Source organism: Hemicordylus capensis, chromosome 2 (assembly GCF_027244095.1).
Source record: "Hemicordylus capensis ecotype Gifberg chromosome 2, rHemCap1.1.pri, whole genome shotgun sequence".
Lineage (NCBI taxonomy): Eukaryota > Metazoa > Chordata > Lepidosauria > Squamata > Cordylidae > Hemicordylus > Hemicordylus capensis.
In genome coordinates, this window is record NC_069658.1 from 294,958,419 (window position 1) to 294,964,499 (window position 6,081).

General features: G+C 43.2%; 1 long non-coding RNA gene across 1 annotated transcript; it reads left to right on the forward strand.

Annotated features, from left to right (window-relative positions):
• Positions 1-2,398: 2,398 nt before the first annotated feature.
• On the forward strand, positions 2,399-5,163 carry LOC128344851 (uncharacterized). The gene is made up of 2 exons (XR_008316094.1): positions 2,399-2,628; positions 5,059-5,163. It is a non-coding gene; the product is annotated as an uncharacterized LOC128344851 (long non-coding RNA).
• Positions 5,164-6,081: the final 918 nt, after the last annotated feature.

A 6,081-nucleotide genomic window follows, 5' to 3' on the forward strand; every position in this document is an offset into this window, starting at 1 on the left:
ATTTAAGTGAGCATCTAGTTTGACTGTAAGAACCAAATGGAACATGATAGGAGACACAGCTCTGTTGTTGCTCTCTTTCCCTCATAACGCTGAATAAAAATAACATATGGCTTGATGTCAGCACACTGGGTTTCTCACAGTCCTCTCCTCACATGGGCAGCTCCAGAGGGGAGGGCATGGGGGCAAGCACCACCCCCTCCCCGGAAAAGTGGCTTGCCCTCCACAGCCCCCCATTTCTGTTTTAGAAATCTAATATGTGGGACACAGCATACCCACCCCAAAATGCACTTTGCCCATTCTGTGGGCACCTGAATAGTTTTGTGCCAAATAGTACTGTGTCCCCCATCCACACAGTGTGATGCCACATGGTACATTGTTTTTATTAAACATAACAAAGAAGACAAAAGAGACACACTGTGGCAGCAATGCTGAGGTTCTTAGAAGATCTGCTTTGGCCTTAACACTGCAGTCCTGAACAAAACACTTGCTTGGGCAAATCTGGAATAAGAGCACTGCTGCTTTAAGGCCAGTTTCCAGAGGACAACTACTTTAGATATGTGTGAGTCACATGGCTGGGACCTGGTTGGAAGCCTAGTATAATCTGAGCTGGTTGTGGTATGTTGTTAAGGTTACCTGTGTTGCATAATACAGTTATTTGACCTTGTCTCTGCTACTATTTCCTGGCCTAAGGGAATATTGCAGGTAGTTAGATCAAAGGGATTTACTTTGGATTGGGCTGCTAGTGAGGAGCAGAAATATTCAAGGCTTTAGATCAAGCAAATTGCCTTCCTCCCCCAACAAAGCGGGGCAGTTCATGCATGCATGCGTGCATTGATTGATTGATTAAGTACCATCAAGTCAGTGTTGACTCTTAGTGACTACATAGATAGATTCTCTCCAGGATGACCTGTCTTCACCTTGGCCTTTAAGATCTCTCAGTGGTGCATTCATTTCTGTTGAAATCAAGTCCATCTACCTTGCTGCTGGTTGTTCTCTTCTTCTCTTTCCTTCAACTTTTCCCACCATTATGGATTTCTCAAGGGAGCTGGGTTTTCGCATAATATGTCCAAAGTATGATAGCTTGAGACTGGCCGTTTGTGCCTCGCATGAAAATTCTGGATTTATATTTGTTCTAGGATCCATTTGTTTGTTTTCCTGGCTGTCCATGGTATCCTAAAAAGTCTTCTCCAGCACCAAAGCTCATCTAAGTGTGCAGATGACTCAATATGAAAAAAATTGTTTTGAGGTGACAATGAAGTGGTATGAAAGTTCTTTCAGCTGTAATGGCTCAGTTGTGTCTAGGGCACCATTTTATGCTGTAGTTATGGAGCAATAAACATTAACATATATGCACTCTATCTCCTCCCTCACCCACACTCCTGCTTTGCAAGTGCTGGCAAACTAAATCCAGCCCCACTGCTACCTGTTCCTAATCATTCTGGCAGGATGACTTGAAGGAGAAAAATTGTCCAACATCAGCAAACAAAACTGGTGGCTGCTATCACATAAGGAAGAGATAACGGCATCACTTTGTGGACAGCCTCTGGCAAGGATTCATTCAGTGTTCTAAAATTTATCTAGAAAGATGGACAAGAGACACCACTCTGAGCTCATCAGAGGAAGAGCTGGATATAATATAAAAATAAATAAAATAAAAATAGGAACAATTAACAAAAGGATAGAAAGTAACATGAAGCTACCATGATGTGCCTCTTATATCAGCTTGGACTTTAAGATCAATTGAAGCCCTTTCAAGGGGCTACTTCAACCATTTTGTACCTCCTACCCAGCATGCACATTTGTGAACTCAAAAAGTAGAAAATGTGCACACAACCTGCCCTAACTCAGCAGGTGCAAATGCTCCTGGAATCGAGACATAGTGATGAGAAAAGCCACACCTGTTGAGTTTCTGCATGTGACACAGCTGCCACAGTTTGTTTCTTCCTGGCCTGGCTCCTATGCCTTTAACAGAAGTCTGCTATATAGAAATACAGCAGGTGAAGTTTTTCCTGGCATGGAGATAAGTGGTGAAAGAAGTTACACCTGTTGCATTCCACATGGGAGGGAAAAAATGGCTACCTAATAAAGTAACTTCTGGTACAATTTCTTCTGGTTTAAAGGTGGTGGCTAGAACAAGCCCTGTAAGAATTCTCTTTTATTGTCAAGATCTCTAATTATCCTTCCCTCCTTCCTCACCCACACTCCTGCTTTGCAAGTGCTGGCAAACTAAATTCAGCCTCACTGCCACCTGTTCCTAATCATTCTGGCAAGATGACTTGAAGGAGAATAATTAGCAGCTGCCACTGCAGCCCTCTCAATTAAGATGCTAATCAGAAGCATTAAGAAGCAAGTGAGGTAAACTTGCAAATAAATCTTGCTTTGAAGCAAAGGTTTTTGTTTTAAAGGCTGATAATATTAATGCAGATAAGAAGCACTAGGTCAGCAAGGAAGTTGGAAAACTCACACATTTGGTTCATATTGTTGTTATTATTTGGGCAGAGCTGTTTACCTAGAAGCAGCTTTTCTCTAGTATGTGGAAGGGATGTAGTGATGAGGAGTGCTTGGTCTGTTAAATGTTTGCCTGACACACAGTTGTTCAAGGCATAGAACATCTGCCAGGAAAAGGTGGTAAGTCTGTTCACCTTCCTTTTCATCCTTGGATTGTTGATTCAGTAAATAATAGTTCTGACAGTGACTAGGAAATGACTGAAGAGCTGAAGTATTGTAATTCAGTGGTAGAGGAGATGCTTAGAGGAGGCCCCAGGTTCAATCCCTGGTATCTTGAGATATGACTGGGAAAGGCATTTATCTGAAACCCTGGGTACCCACTGCAGACAGTGTAGAAAATGCTGATTGCCAATGGAGCAATGGTCTGACTTCCAAGCAGATTCAGTGGGGCTTCTGGACCACAGGAAGGGACTAAAAGCTGCTCTCTGCATTGTAAGTAAATGTTTATCTTGCTGAGACTGTCTTCAACACAGAGATGCCTGCTATTATTCAGTTGTCTGGTAGCAAAGTGCCACCCTATTCCTGGTATCAGGTGAATCCAAGCTGAGGTGTTTCCTATAAACTGTGGTGCATCTGGGAAGAGCCAAAGAGCTGTACAGGGCACTCAAGTCCTTCTGTTTCACCAGGTGTTGCCTTCTATGCCTCACTTCATAGCCTCAAAATTAGAAACTTAAAAAAACAAACAAAAAAACAGAAAGCTGGGATTCTCAGGATGCTGATTGATGCGCCCAGCACTGAATTCTGTGTTTGTACAGTGCACTTGCAGAATACACACAGAAAAATGCACTGTTTTTAATTTATCCTGAAAGTCAATTTGGGGCACCAGCTCTTCAGTTTAACACTGTCAGACATTTTGAGTGTAGACACCAGGGGCTTTTCAGTGCTGCCAAATTGCTACCCGTATGGCAGTGCAACTGAATAGTGCAAATGCTTTAGGCCTCTCTCACATCAAAGGGAGAGTGGCAGGATTCACATAGTGCCAAAGATATTTTGTACACAGCTGATAAATCCACCATTTTGCTACACTTTCTTAAGCTATAGGATATTCCAGGAAAACCTTTCGAGGCCTGGTTTATTAACATTTTTATTGCACTAGCCATGCATTTATTTAGAGAAAGTACTGCAATCATATGGTGACTGTGTGAAAAAAGATGTTTGCAGAATGATAGATGTGGAAAGAACCTAGGCAGTCCTAGTGTCAAGGCAGAACTGGGGCAGTGTTCTTCAAAATGTGTGGAGTAAATAAGATTGATTTTTGCTAGCACTGCAGCATCCATGTCTGCCCGGACAAGTCTATAGAGCTCCTTGAATCAGTTAAGCATCCGTTGAGGGTAGAACTTATCACAGGGCCGCCAATAAAAATGGCAGCCCTTTTGTCAAGTTATCCCTCTCTCGCCATAATGTTTAGATGTGTTTACCCAAACTGTTTCCCTTATGTTTCTCTTACTGTGTCAGAAGCAGCCAATGAGGTGGTACTGTGAGGATTAGGGGAGATGTGTGATGCGTATATTTATTAGCGGTGGGGGAGCAACTTTCCCTACCCACCTGAGCATTCCAGTAGTTGTTGCTGGTGTTTACTTTATGTTTCTTTTTAGATTGTGAACCCTTTTGGGACAGGGAACAATCCTTTTTTTTTAAAAAAAAATTTAAAATGTAAACCGCTTTGAGAACTTTTAAGTGGTATAGAAATACTCATTGTACAAGTAGTGAATGATAAGCACTAGCACCTTGAATTTAGCCAGCTAGCCGAGCTTGCACAGGATCGGGGCTTAGGCTGCCAAGCCTTCAGGACTGGCCCACTGTCTCTAGGAAACAGCATCAGACCAGGTGACTCTTGAAAGTGATCCTGGAGATCTTAATGGGTTGATGTTGTGAAAAATATTGAAGAAAAAGTCTCCAGGAGTAGCTTCAGTCAGAACTGACAGCCTAGTTATAGGCGCCCTGTGGCTAAAGCCAGAAATCACTGTGGCTGCTTCATTCTGTAGGAGCTTTTGAACCACTTTCAGGAGCAACCCCACACAGAGCACATATTAGTAGACTAATCAGGATGTTACCAGAGTATGCATCACAGTGCCAGATCTCCTTTTTTTTCCTCCAGGAAGGAGTGTAGTTGGTGAACTGGCTGTAGCAAATTAATCTGCTCTTGGCTCCTGTCTCAACCTGGCAGTCCTGGAGGAGGACTGGATTTAGAAGTAGTCTCAAACTATGAACCTGATCTTTCTGGAGAAAGTATCCTTATATGTTTGTTGTATTGGCTATTGTGTGATTCAGAGACGGATACTTGGCTGTGTCAACATTTCCCATCCTCTTATGGCCCATTCACCTTCTTGATTCTGCTATAAAGAATTCCCAGTGAAACTGCTGTGCTGGAGGCATGTCTAGTTCCGTGTCTCTGTGTTATGGTTTTGATCGACAAATTAGGCCTACTAGCTGAAAGGGTGGGGGGATTAAATAGCCTCATATGGCACTGATTCTCTTGTAAACAAAAGTAAATGACTCATCTGTGTTTTTCACTTCTCTCCCTTCTCCTCATCCCCATCTTTTCAACAGATGCTAAGGAGGAGAAACCAAAAGCTGTGAGCAAAAAACCTAAGGCAAAATCTAGCGATGTTAAGTTTTGGATGCCAAATGAAGGACTCCCATCTGTTTGCCTTGCTCAGTGCTGTAAGCTCTTTGATTGTGATTAGGAACTGCTTCTCAACAGTGTCTAAACTTGACAGTGTGGGGAATGTTGGAAAGGGCCCAGTTTCCTGCTATAGAGGTCTGAAGTAGGAAACTTTTCTCAAAGCTGCAAACTGAAGAAGGAAATACCAGATCTGATGTTTCCATGATGACTGTATTGACAGCAAGAGCTTAAATTAATCCAATGCAAATCTGCAATGTGTTAAAATGGCAGAGCCCTTTAAAGGTGCAAGCTTGCACACAAGCACATGCTGTTGTGGTGATGTTGACCAAACTCTTGAATAGGCAGGCCAATGCTCCTGCTAAATGAAAAAGGGAAAGATGCCAATGCCGACAAGAAGCAGAGCACACAAAGCATCTTGGTCATTTCTGGGCAGTGGGACAACCCCCCCCCCCCTAAAAAAACCTTCCTTGATCTCTTGCAAGACTGAGAGCTCTTAAAGAGGAGGAGACTCCTCTAAATGAGAGGCCAGAATAAGCCTCAAATATCGGATTAAAATCTGTTATTCACACCAGGGGTGTAGCTATAATTGAGCAGATGGGTTCAAAGACCCGGCCCCCCAGCTCCACCTTTCCCTATTTTCTTCATTATCTCCCTCATTCTGAGGGGCTGCCGGGGAGAGGAGTGAACATGGGCCCCCTCTTCCCCAACTATGCCCCTGATTCACACAATCAAAAACTGTGTTCTACCCAGGTATGGGAGCTGTGTGTGCTCCCAATTTTCAGTTGTGTGGATGCAAGGTAGAAAGGAAATCCTGGGTCACTTCCACACGGTCACTTCCACACAACCAAAAATTGGGAGCACACACAGCTCCCAAACCCAGGTAGAACACAGTTTTTAATTGTGTGAATGATCTTAGTGGGGCCGTTCACTTTACTGAGAAGCAGGTG